The sequence below is a fragment of the Manis pentadactyla genome, chromosome 12, assembly GCF_030020395.1.
Source record: "Manis pentadactyla isolate mManPen7 chromosome 12, mManPen7.hap1, whole genome shotgun sequence".
NCBI classification, from domain to species: domain Eukaryota; kingdom Metazoa; phylum Chordata; class Mammalia; order Pholidota; family Manidae; genus Manis; species Manis pentadactyla.
In genome coordinates, this window is record NC_080030.1 from 89,692,371 (window position 1) to 89,706,023 (window position 13,653).

Below are 13,653 nucleotides of genomic sequence, written 5' to 3' on the forward strand. Positions count from 1 at the left end.
TCACCTGGTATCGGTGGAGCCACCTAGCCACTAGCCATTCATGGGAAGGCTAGTGTGCGGCACTGTTATTTCCTGCGGAGTTACACGTGCGGCGTCCCCCCGTTGCAGTTCGGTCAGGCCCCGTGTGGGACTGCCCTGGCACTGGCCGGGGTGGATCTGAGAGCTGTGCCCGTTCCTGCTGGGCTGCCCCAGCATCCCTTTCAGAACAAGGCCTCCAAAGTGCTCCTGGGAGAGAGAGAGAGAGAGAGACAGAGACAGAATTATGCCCAAGAGACAGGGGCAACTTTTTGCTGGAGCTCCATGAGCATGTTTCTGATTTTTATGTGGGGATCCCTCTCACAAAGATGGATCGAGTCCTGTTACCAGGTTCCTTTGGCTTTGACGTTTCGTATTTGTAGGTGGCGCCCTGTACAGCGCCCAGAAGCTTTTCCCTCTGGAGCTGCTCAGCCCTTGGGGTGATGGCAGGCAGGGGTCACGGGGGCGGCGCTGGTGCCCGCGGGAGGGAAGAGGTCTTTCCCGCTTCCCGGCCGCAGTGCCTGTGTCCACCGCCAGGGCCAGTTTGCGGAGCACGCGGGGAGAAGCCTCTGTGCTTTGCACCCGTGGCTGCCGTAGGTGGGGCCGTCCTGTCGCTGGCCTGGCGCGATGGAGGGGAGCAGCCGGTTTGCGAGCCGGTGCTGGCGGGGGAGGAAGGTGCAGCAGGCCGCCGTGTTGTGTTATCAGTCACATCACGGTGGGGGGCCTTGGAGCTGCGTAGGCAGCCAGGGTGGGTGGAGCGCCCGGAGCTCCTAAAAGTTCCCCCACCTGCTGGGCAGAGTGCACCCGGACAGGTTTGCGCACCTGTGCTTTCTCCCGAGCGGCAAGCTCTGTGCAACCCTTGCCCCTTTAGCAGCTCTCTCGCTGTTAGGAAGTCTCTCAGACTGCCCGCCTTTCTTTCATCCCACAGCAGCCGGATGTGGATCCCTGTGTTGCGCGAGTGGCAGGAACCTCAAGTCTCTCCAAGTGCTCCGCCTGTCTTTGCTTTCCAACCCCACCGGTCCTCCAGAGCATCATGTGAGGTAGGTCCGTGCTCCCGGAGCAGATCTCCAGGGCTGGGTGTCGAGCAGTCCTAGGCCTCCACCCGCCTCCCCGTTTCCGTTTCTCTTCCTCCCTCCGGTGAGCTCGGGTGCGGGAAGGGCCTGCCGGGTCCCTCCGGATCACGGCTTTGGTACGTCACCCTTCACCTTGAGGTGACGGCCTGCCGCGGCAGCCTCCTCTCCTGCTTCTCTTCCAGGATCTGGTGTAGTTGTGATGTTTCCACATTGTATGTACGTATGCATGTATGTGGTTTTCGGAGGAGGTTTCTGCCTCCCCTCTCACACTGCCTGCCGTCTTTAATCCCACCAAGCCATCTTTAATTTTTTTTTTTTCTTTTTCAGTTTCAGTTTCACTTGGATAGGGTACCTTTTCCCACCCCTTCAACTTGTAGTTTGTCTGTGTGCTTGGATCTCAAGTGAGCCTCCAGTAAGGGAGCACGTAGGCGGTCTTGAGTTTTCATCCATTCATTCAACCCTGTGTCTTTTGTTTGGAGCATTTAAAGTCTTTCCCTTTACTGTGATAATTGATAGCTGTGTCCTTATGGCACTTCTTCAAGTTGATTTCTGTCTCCTTTTCGCTTGTAGTTCTTCTCTGTGCTTTCATCGTTGCTCTCCTGGTTATGAGCGATAGCTTTGTTGAGTATTATGCTTTCTTACCTGTCTGTCTGTCTGTCTGTCTGTCTGTCTATCTGTCTATCTTATCTATCTGATCTCTCTACTCTCATCTATCTACTGTCATCTCTGTGTCTATCTATCCAAACTATCTAATCTACCACCTATCTGTCTGTTATCTGTCATCTATATGTATCTATATCAATGTGGCTATCTAACCTGTATGTATCTATATCATCTATCTAGTCTGTCATCTTTATCAATCTATCTACCTGTCATCTATCTATGTGTATCTATAGGTGTCTGTCTAATCTGTCCACCTGATCTATCATGTATCATCTATCTAATCTGTCTGCCTAGTCTGTCTAATCTCTCTATATGTATCTATATGGTCTATGTAACCTATCATTCTATCTCATCTGTCAGTCTGATCTAATCTATCCATCTATCTCATGTATCTGTCTCAATCTATCTGTTTATTTATTTTGTCCATTTTTGTCAACGTACCGTCACTAGGCGCGCAGTCATTCCTCTGTCTCCTTCTCAGTCTTGATTCCTTGTGTTTGTTTCTGTGAGTTAGCTGTGTGTTTGGGTCTTGAGAGGAGTGGCCGTGGGTTGGAACACCTGGGTAGGTGGCCCGAGTCCGCTGGGTGTAGATGGCCGGCTGGACTCTCTAACCAGTGCGGGCTGGGGCCCTCCGGGTGCTCTGCCCTGGCGCTGGCCCTGCCGGGGCGGCTGCGTGAGCTGCGGGGCAGATCCGAGGCCCCACACAGGGAGCACCCCGGCCGGCCTGCTGGGGCCGAGGCAGGTGCACGCCCAGTAGTAGGTCTGTGTGCCTGCGCGCCGATGTCACCTGGGTGGCCCTGCTTGGCCGCCCATCTCCAGAGAGCATGTGTAGTCGCAGGTTCAGTGAGCCGCCTTCTTGGGGAGACGCGGGGCTGGTGTGGGCTAGTGGCCCGTGGGCTTGCTGAGGTGGCAGGCCAGCTAGCTCGCGGGGAAACTGCTCCCCTCTGTTGTCAAGGTGGAGGTGGAGTTTCAGTGCATTTAGGCATTTAGATGTGAGTGAGGTCTATCTGAAATGGAATAGTAGCATTTAGAGCTGTGTTTTCTGTTGGTGTGGAAAGGGTGCTGAGCATAAAGAGTTGGGTGGCGGTGGCAGGAATTCGAGGAATGTTGATGTCCTTGCATTTATTTATGTTCTGTCAAGGGAAGTGATTCTGAAGTAACTTTTTACTCATGTATGAAGGTGGTGCGTAAGGGTCACCCCACGTCAGTCATGGTGAGATGAAGTGAGGTGGTAGAATTAAAGCCTGTACCCCTTGGCCTTATACGTAGGAGACGCACCGTGGGTGCTCTTTGCTGCTCTCCTGTCCTGGCTTATTGCCTTAACTAACGTGATGGTTCAGAGTGGTCCCAGCGAGATTTCCAGCAAAATCTTTCTACAATTGCATAGAAACACTTGGGATATCTATATCCCCAGAGGCTAGTGGAAAAGTTTACTCTTTCTGGTCACTGTTTGCAAGTTGTTCGCTCTATCGCGCATTTCTTTGTTACTTTTAGACCGATAGGGGCAGTGGTACACGCACACGCACGCGCACACACACACACACCCACACACACACACACACACACACACACACACACACAGAATTAAACATGTTTAAGAACCAAAATGAAAAGAGTGGTTTTCTGTGTCACAGCAGGGATTCCCTAGCCTGCGGCGAGCTCAGAGCAGTGGCAGAGAAGAGGGAAGGGGCCTCGTTAGCCAACCCGGTCTCCCTCCTCTGGACTTGCCTCCCCCTGGGCTGTCATCCCTTAAACGCTCAGCACGCAGGCCTCGCGTGGAGCACGCACAGTCATAAAACGCGGCTACTTCCACATCCCGGTCACTGGGGCGTGGGGCATGTTACATTGTTCGGTGTGGCTCAAAGCGTTATCACGCGTGTATGTGAGTTCTTCCTCTGTAGCAGAGTGAAAGAGTAAAGACAGCCAGAGGCATATTAGCAAGAACAGGGTTTAGTGGGAAAATACAATACACCCACACAGATCTGGGAAAGACTTTCTTTAATGGATAGCAGGGAGGATAGGAAGCGCCAACAAAAGGACATGGGCCTTGTACGGGGCTGGGGGAGACCGGTAGACGGCCGCAAGGGTGGCGGCGTGTCCAGCGCGTCACCGTCGTCGGGGGTAGGGCTGAGCCCGGCGGTTGTGCCACGTGTGGCATCGGGCCGGTGGGGACCGGAAGATGGCCCGCAGGGGCGCAGTGGTGCGCATAGGCGCGCCGGCCGTGTCAGAGTCGGGCCCCGGGCCGGCGGCCCACGGCGGCGGCGTGGTGTCCATGGGCTCGCCGGCCGTGTCAGAGTCCGGCCCCAGGGCGGCGGCGGCCCACGGCGGCGGCGTGGTGTCCATGGGCTGGCCGGCCGTGTCAGAGTCCGGCCCCAGGGCGGCGGCGGCCCACGGCGGCGGCGTGGTGTCCATGGGCTGGCCGGCCGTGTCAGAGTCCGGCCCCAGGGCGGCGGCGGCCCACGGCGGCGGCGTGGTGTCCATGGGCTGGCCGGCCGTGTCAGAGTCCGGCCCCAGGGCGGCGGCGGCCCACGGCGGCGGCGTGGTGTCCATGGGCTCGCCGGCCGTGTCAGAGTCCGGCCCCAGGGCGGCGGCGGCCCACGGCGGCGGCGTGGTGTCCATGGGCTCGCCGGCCGTGTCAGAGTCCGGCCCCAGGGCGGCGGCGGCCCACGGGGGCGGCATGGTGTTCAGAGGCTCGCCCTCCGCGTCAGAGTCCGGCCCCAGCGGCGTGGTGTCCATAGGTCCTTCGTTTGAGACAGGCATGAGAATAGGGTACGAAGCTAGGGAGAGCTTCCAACTCCTCCTCAGACCTCCTCAGCGCGCACGGAGTTGCCCAGCTAGGGCAGCCTCTGATAGGTCAGCCAGGGGACGCATCACAGAGCAGCCGCCCGGGCAACCGTGATGTCACCCAGGGGGGAGGGGAGCCCCCACTGCCGTGAGCACACCAGCCCCACCCAGAGGAGACCCTGGCCCAGTGTCACAGGGCGTGGGCCCCACGCCAACCCCAGTAGTGTCCCCAGCCCCCCCCACCCCCGGGACTGCCCGCCGAGGGCCGTGCAGGTGTCAGGGCCAGCCAGACCACCACGCAGACCATTCAGGGCCGCAGTGCTCGCGTCTGTCAGAGCTACGCCCGCCCGGGTGTCGCCTCTGCACGCGCTTGGGACCCGGGGCGCGGCGGCCAATGCTGTGCCCCCGCGGTCCCTGAGGCCGGGGCTGCCGGGGCGCCGCCCGCCCTCGCCCCGGGCCTTCCCATCTTCTCTGGGAGGCCTGGAGCCAGACATGCTTCCTCCGCCATGGCCAGCCAGGCGGGTGACAGATTCCGAGGAGGGGACCGTCCGCGTGACTTCCCTTTCTAGCTAGCGGGCAGGTTCTTTCTTCGCTTCCCGGAAAGCGTAGGTCAGGGACCACCAGGTTTCAGCATAGCAACATTCCACGTTCTCACTGAGCCTGGCGGCCCAGATTTTTCTCTTTGGTCTCGTTTTGGGGCCTGTGTCTGGTATACGAGTAACACAACACAGTAAACTGGGAAACACTTTTTATTTTCTTACTGTCATTTTCTTATGTTTATTCATTTTGTTATCCTTAATCTACAGTTACATGAAGAACATTATGTTTCCTCAACTCCCCCCTTCACCAAGTCCGCCCCCACAAACCCCGTGACAGTCACTGTCCATCAGTGTAGTAGGATGCTGTAGAATCACTACTCGTCTGCTCTGTGTCGCACAGTCCTCCCTATGCGCGCCCCCCCCACCCCGCCCCACATTATACATGCTAATAATCGTAAGGCCTCCTTTCTTTTTCCCCACCGTTATCCCTCCCTTCCCACCCATCCTCCCCAGTCCCTTTCCATTTGGTAACTGTTAGTCCATTCTTAGGTTCTGTGATTCTGCTGCTGTTTTGTTCCTTCAGTTTCTCTTTGTTCTTATACTCCACATATGAGTGAAATCCCTTGGTACTTGTCTTTCTCCGCCTGGCTTATTTCACTGAGCATAGTCATAATACCCTCTAGCTCCATCCGTGTTGTTGCCAACGGTAGGATTTGTTTTCTTCTTATGGCTGAGTGATACTCCATTGTGTATCATATGTACCACGTCTTCTTTATCCATTCACCTGCTGATGGACACTTAGGTTGCTTCCATTTCTCGGCTCTTGTAAATAGCGCTGCGATAAGCATAGGGGCGCATCTGTCTTTTTCAAACTGGGCTGCTACACTCTTAGGGTAAATTCCTAGAAGTGGAATTCCCGGGTCAAGTGGTATTTCTATTTTGAGCTTCCTGAGGAACCTCCATACTGCTTTCCACAATGGTTGAGCTGAGATGTCCATTCCCACCAGCAGTGTCGGAGGGTTCCCCTCTCTCCACATCCTCGCCACCGTCTGTTGTTGTGTGTCTTCCCGATGGTGGCCATCCTGACTGGTGTGAGGTGATATCTCATGGTGGTTTTAATTTGCATTTCTCTGAGGATTGGCGGTGTGGAGGATCTTTTCATGTGCCTGCTGGCCACCTCAATTTCTTCTTTGGAGAAGTGTCTGTTCAGATCCTCTGCCCATTTTTTAATGGGATTATTTGCTTTTCTTGTCTGTTGAGGTGCGTGAGCTCTTTATTTTGGATGTCAACCCTTTATCGGATCTGTCATTGATGAATATATTCTCGCATATACTTTAGGGTACCTTTTTGTTCTATTGAGGGTGTCCTTTGCTGTACAGAAGCTTTTCAGCTTGATGTAGTCCCACCAGTTCATTTTTGCTCTTGTTTCCCTTGCCCGGGGAGGTTATGTTCTTGAAGAAGTCGCTCATGTTTATGTCCAGGAGATTTGTGCCTATATGTTTTTTTTCTGAGAGTTTTATGGTTTCATGACTCACATTCAGGTCTTGGATCCATTTCGAATTTACTCTTCTGTATGGGGTTAGACAGTGATCCAGTTTCATTCTCTTACGTGTAGCTGTCCAGTTTTGCCAGCACCGTCTGTTGAAGAGAGTGTCATTTCCCCATTGTATGTCCCCGGCTCCCTCATCATATATTAATTGACCACATATGTTTGGGTTAATGTCTGGAGTCTCTTATTCTGTTCCACCCGTCTGTGGCTCTGTTCTAGTGCCAGGAGCAAACTGTCTTGATCAAGACTGTGGCTTTGTAGTAGAGCTTGATGTTGGGGAGCGAGATACCGCACCCACACACACACACAGACACACACACACTCACACAGACACACACACACACACACCACACACACACACACACACACACACACAACACACACACACACACCACACACACAGACCCCACACACACACACACACACACCACACACACACACACACACCACACACACACACCACACACACACACACACACACACACAGACATGCTTTCTTCTTCCTTCTCAGGATTGCTATGGCTATTCGGGATCTTTGGCGTTTCCATATGAATTTTTGACCTATTTGTTCCAGTACGTGGAAGAATGCTGTTGGTGATTTGATAGGGACTGCACCCGATCTGTAGATTGCTTTGGGCAGGATGGCCATTCTGACGATATTAATTCTTCCTAGCCAAGAGCGTGGGATGAGTTTCCATTTGTTAGCGTCCTCTTTAATTTCTCTTAAGAGTGTCTTATCGTTTTCAGGGTATAGGTCTTTCGCTTCCTTGGTTAGGTTTATTCCTAGGTATTTTATTCTTTTTGATGCATTTGCGAATGGAATTGTTTTCCTGATTTCCCTCTCCTTTGGTTCACTGTTAGTGTACAGGAAAGCCTCAGATTTCTGTGTGTTGATTTTGTGTCCCGCAGCTCTGCTGTATCCCGGTTATCAGTTGTAGCAGTTTTGGAGTGGATTCTTCAGGGTTTCCTTACGTACAGTATCGTGTCATCTGCAGATGGTGACCGCCTAGCTGCTTCTTTACCAGTCTGGATTCCTTGTATTTCTTTGTCTGTTCTAATTGCCGTGGCTGGGACCCCCGGGACTGTGTTGAATAACGGTGGGGAGAGTGGGCACCCCTGTCTCGTTCCCCATCTCAGAGGAACGGCTTTCAGCCTCTCGCTGTTGAGTATGACGTTGGCTGTGGGTTTTGTCATATACGGCCTTTATTAGGTTGAGGTGCTCGCCCTGTATACCCACTTGGTTGAGAGATTTTATCGTGAGTGGATGTTGCATTTTGTCGGATGCTTTTTCAGCATCTGTGGAGACGATCGTGTGGTTTTTGTCTTTCTTTCTGTTTATGTGGTGGATGGTGTGGATGGATTTTCGAATGCTGTCACCATCCTTGCATCCCTGGGATGAATCCCACTTGATCAGGGTGTTTGATCCCCTTGATGTATTTTTGAATTTGGTTTTGCTAATATTTTGTTCATTTCCTAGGTATTCTTGCTCCTCATCCGCAGTTCCTGAAAATCCTTCTGAGCCACAACTGTCCAATGGGTGTCTCGTTAGGTTAATGCAGAGGCTTTGGGGCCCTAGCCCAGGGTAGAGGCTGGTCGCCAGGGGCTCCAGGCTTGTGGTTAGCGGGTGGGAACTTGCAGCCCCCAGCCCCCAGGGAAGGAAGAGGAAAGGGATGAGGGCTGGAGGTTGAATCAGCAATGGCCAGCGATTTAGTCAGCCATGACTCTGCAGTGAAGCCCTCACAGAACCCTATGAGAAGAGCACAGCTCTCTCTCTCTCATCTCCTGCTTCTCTGTCAGAGCTTCCATGCTTGGGGAACCAGGTCGCCTGCACATGCCACCATGCCATTCCCCAAGTCCCGGGAGGACAGAAGCTCCTTTACTTGGGACCTTGCCGTGTGTGCGCGTGCGTGTGCGTGTGAAGCGCGCGCGTGCGCTGCTGTGTCCTTTATGATAGTCTTTGTTAAACTGGTAAACGTGTTTTCCTGAGCTGCTGAGGCACCCTAGCAACTTGGGCAGTACTTACTAAGGGGGAGGTCGTTGGAACTTCCAATCCTAGCCTGTATGTAGGTGGGAAGCACAAGCTAATTGCATGGGCCTGGCAACCGGGCTCTGGAGTTGGGGGTGGAGGGCAGTCTTGAGGATAGAAACCTTACCCTGGGGAATCTTGTGCTGCGTCCAGGCAGATATCCTCAGAGTTGAGTTCTCAGAAACCCTGCTGGTGTTGGAGAATTGCTTGGTGTTGTATGCATTGGGAACAGGTCCGGTATCCTGAAGGGAGTTCCACTGCTGTGTATGAAAAAGAACGCTGGGTCATGTGGTACCGCTATGGATATTTTTAGGAACCTCCACACTGTTTGCCATAGTAGCTGCACCAATTTACATGGTCACCAACAGTACACGAGGGTTCCCTTTGTCCACTTCCTCATCAACGCTTGTTATTTCTTGTTTTGTTCTTTTTGGGGTTTTTTTTCTCTTCTTTTGGTACTAGCCATTCTGACTGGCGTGAGGTGATAGCTCGTTGTGATTTTTGTGTGTGTGTGACCGTTAATGTACAATGACATGAGCAACATGGTTACTGGACTCCCCCTCCCATTATCTTATCAAGTCCCCCCACCACATACCCCATTACAGTCACTGTCCTTCGGCGTCGTAATACGCTGTAGGATCCATACCTGTCTTCTCTGTGTTACGCTGCCTTCCCCGGGCCACGGCAACCCCGCCGCCCCACCCCCTACGTTATGTGTGCGAGCCGTAATGCCCCTTTTCCCCACTTATCCCTCCCTCCCCACCCATCCTCCCCAGTCCCTTTCCCTTTGGTAACTGTTAGTCCACTCTTGGGTTCTGTGAGTCTGCTGCCGTTTTGCTCCTTTAGTTTCTGCTTTGTTCTTTTACCCCACAGATGAGTGAAGTCATCTGATGCTTGTCTTTCTCCATCCTGCTCATTTCACTGAGCATAATACCCTCTAGCTCCATCCGTGTTGTCGCAAACGGTAGGATTTCTTTTCTTCTTACGGCTGAATAATATTCCATCTTGCATATGTACCACCTCTTCTTTATCCATCCGCCTACTGACGGACACTCACGTTGCTTCCATTTCTTGGCTATTGTGCGTAGTGCTGTGATAGACATAGGGGTGCGTGTGTCTTTTTCAAACTAGGCTCCTGCATTCTTAGGGTACATTGCTGGGAGTGGAATTCCTGGGTCAAATGGTATTTGTACTTTTCTGGTTTTTGAGGAACCTCCATACTGCTTTCCACAATGGTTGAGCTGAGATGTGCATTCCCACCAGCAGTGTCGGAGGGTTCCCCTCTCTCCACATCCTCGCCACCGTCTGTTGTTGTGTGTCTTCCCGATGGTGGCCATCCTGACTGGTGTGAGGTGATATCTCATGGTGGTTTTAATTTGCATTTCTCTGAGGATTGGCGGTGTGGAGGATCTTTTCATGTGCCTGTTGGCCACCTGAATTTCTTCTTTGGAGAAGTGTCTGTTCAGATCCTCTGCCCATGTTTTAATTGGATTATTTGCTTTTTCTGTGTGGAGGTGCGTGGGCACTTCATACGTATTTTAGATGTCATCAACCCCTTATCGGATATGCCATCTATGAATCTGTCCTCCCATACTGTCGGATGTCTGTGTTCTACTGATGGTTTTTAAACAGAATCTTCTACCCCCTGCCATCTCATTCCAACTCTGAGTCAATTTTTTTTTTTTTTCCCTCAGAACACCAACCCGCCCAGAAAACTGGAACGAAGAGGAGAAGATGTGATAGAGGAACATCGAGCCTAAACTGAGAGGTGAGATGGTGGAGACTGGTAGTAAGTATCTTTCCATGTGCTGCTTTCAAGGTTCACGGGGAAAAAAGGTTGCCACGGAGGTAAGGCCCGGGATGTGGACGTCACCTGGTATCGGTGGAGCCACCTAGCCACTAGCCATTCATGGGAAGGCTAGTGTGCGGCACTGTTATTTCCTGCGGAGTTACACGTGCGGCGTCCCCCCGTTGCAGTTCGGTCAGGCCCCGTGTGGGACTGCCCTGGCACTGGCCGGGGTGGATCTGAGAGCTGTGCCCGTTCCTGCTGGGCTGCCCCAGCATCCCTTTCAGAACAAGGCCTCCAAAGTGCTCCTGGGAGAGAGAGAGAGAGAGAGACAGAGACAGAATTATGCCCAAGAGACAGGGGCAACTTTTTGCTGGAGCTCCATGAGCATGTTTCTGATTTTTATGTGGGGATCCCTCTCACAAAGATGGATCGAGTCCTGTTACCAGGTTCCTTTGGCTTTGACGTTTCGTATTTGTAGGTGGCGCCCTGTACAGCGCCCAGAAGCTTTTCCCTCTGGAGCTGCTCAGCCCTTGGGGTGATGGCAGGCAGGGGTCACGGGGGCGGCGCTGGTGCCCGCGGGAGGGAAGAGGTCTTTCCCGCTTCCCGGCCGCAGTGCCTGTGTCCACCGCCAGGGCCAGTTTGCGGAGCACGCGGGGAGAAGCCTCTGTGCTTTGCACCCGTGGCTGCCGTAGGTGGGGCCGTCCTGTCGCTGGCCTGGCGCGATGGAGGGGAGCAGCCGGTTTGCGAGCCGGTGCTGGCGGGGGAGGAAGGTGCAGCAGGCCGCCGTGTTGTGTTATCAGTCACATCACGGTGGGGGGCCTTGGAGCTGCGTAGGCAGCCAGGGTGGGTGGAGCGCCCGGAGCTCCTAAAAGTTCCCCCACCTGCTGGGCAGAGTGCACCCGGACAGGTTTGCGCACCTGTGCTTTCTCCCGAGCGGCAAGCTCTGTGCAACCCTTGCCCCTTTAGCAGCTCTCTCGCTGTTAGGAAGTCTCTCAGACTGCCCGCCTTTCTTTCATCCCACAGCAGCCGGATGTGGATCCCTGTGTTGCGCGAGTGGCAGGAACCTCAAGTCTCTCCAAGTGCTCCGCCTGTCTTTGCTTTCCAACCCCACCGGTCCTCCAGAGCATCATGTGAGGTAGGTCCGTGCTCCCGGAGCAGATCTCCAGGGCTGGGTGTCGAGCAGTCCTAGGCCTCCACCCGCCTCCCCGTTTCCGTTTCTCTTCCTCCCTCCGGTGAGCTCGGGTGCGGGAAGGGCCTGCCGGGTCCCTCCGGATCACGGCTTTGGTACGTCACCCTTCACCTTGAGGTGACGGCCTGCCGCGGCAGCCTCCTCTCCTGCTTCTCTTCCAGGATCTGGTGTAGTTGTGATGTTTCCACATTGTATGTACGTATGCATGTATGTGGTTTTCGGAGGAGGTTTCTGCCTCCCCTCTCACACTGCCTGCCGTCTTTAATCCCACCAAGCCATCTTTAATTTTTTTTTTTTCTTTTTCAGTTTCAGTTTCACTTGGATAGGGTACCTTTTCCCACCCCTTCAACTTGTAGTTTGTCTGTGTGCTTGGATCTCAAGTGAGCCTCCAGTAAGGGAGCACGTAGGCGGTCTTGAGTTTTCATCCATTCATTCAACCCTGTGTCTTTTGTTTGGAGCATTTAAAGTCTTTCCCTTTACTGTGATAATTGATAGCTGTGTCCTTATGGCACTTCTTCAAGTTGATTTCTGTCTCCTTTTCGCTTGTAGTTCTTCTCTGTGCTTTCATCGTTGCTCTCCTGGTTATGAGCGATAGCTTTGTTGAGTATTATGCTTTCTTACCTGTCTGTCTGTCTGTCTGTCTGTCTGTCTATCTGTCTATCTTATCTATCTGATCTCTCTACTCTCATCTATCTACTGTCATCTCTGTGTCTATCTATCCAAACTATCTAATCTACCACCTATCTGTCTGTTATCTGTCATCTATATGTATCTATATCAATGTGGCTATCTAACCTGTATGTATCTATATCATCTATCTAGTCTGTCATCTTTATCAATCTATCTACCTGTCATCTATCTATGTGTATCTATAGGTGTCTGTCTAATCTGTCCACCTGATCTATCATGTATCATCTATCTAATCTGTCTGCCTAGTCTGTCTAATCTCTCTATATGTATCTATATGGTCTATGTAACCTATCATTCTATCTCATCTGTCAGTCTGATCTAATCTATCCATCTATCTCATGTATCTGTCTCAATCTATCTGTTTATTTATTTTGTCCATTTTTGTCAACGTACCGTCACTAGGCGCGCAGTCATTCCTCTGTCTCCTTCTCAGTCTTGATTCCTTGTGTTTGTTTCTGTGAGTTAGCTGTGTGTTTGGGTCTTGAGAGGAGTGGCCGTGGGTTGGAACACCTGGGTAGGTGGCCCGAGTCCGCTGGGTGTAGATGGCCGGCTGGACTCTCTAACCAGTGCGGGCTGGGGCCCTCCGGGTGCTCTGCCCTGGCGCTGGCCCTGCCGGGGCGGCTGCGTGAGCTGCGGGGCAGATCCGAGGCCCCACACAGGGAGCACCCCGGCCGGCCTGCTGGGGCCGAGGCAGGTGCACGCCCAGTAGTAGGTCTGTGTGCCTGCGCGCCGATGTCACCTGGGTGGCCCTGCTTGGCCGCCCATCTCCAGAGAGCATGTGTAGTCGCAGGTTCAGTGAGCCGCCTTCTTGGGGAGACGCGGGGCTGGTGTGGGCTAGTGGCCCGTGGGCTTGCTGAGGTGGCAGGCCAGCTAGCTCGCGGGGAAACTGCTCCCCTCTGTTGTCAAGGTGGAGGTGGAGTTTCAGTGCATTTAGGCATTTAGATGTGAGTGAGGTCTATCTGAAATGGAATAGTAGCATTTAGAGCTGTGTTTTCTGTTGGTGTGGAAAGGGTGCTGAGCATAAAGAGTTGGGTGGCGGTGGCAGGAATTCGAGGAATGTTGATGTCCTTGCATTTATTTATGTTCTGTCAAGGGAAGTGATTCTGAAGTAACTTTTTACTCATGTATGAAGGTGGTGCGTAAGGGTCACCCCACGTCAGTCATGGTGAGATGAAGTGAGGTGGTAGAATTAAAGCCTGTACCCCTTGGCCTTATACGTAGGAGACGCACCGTGGGTGCTCTTTGCTGCTCTCCTGTCCTGGCTTATTGCCTTAACTAACGTGATGGTTCAGAGTGGTCCCAGCGAGATTTCCAGCAAAATCTTTCTACAATTGCA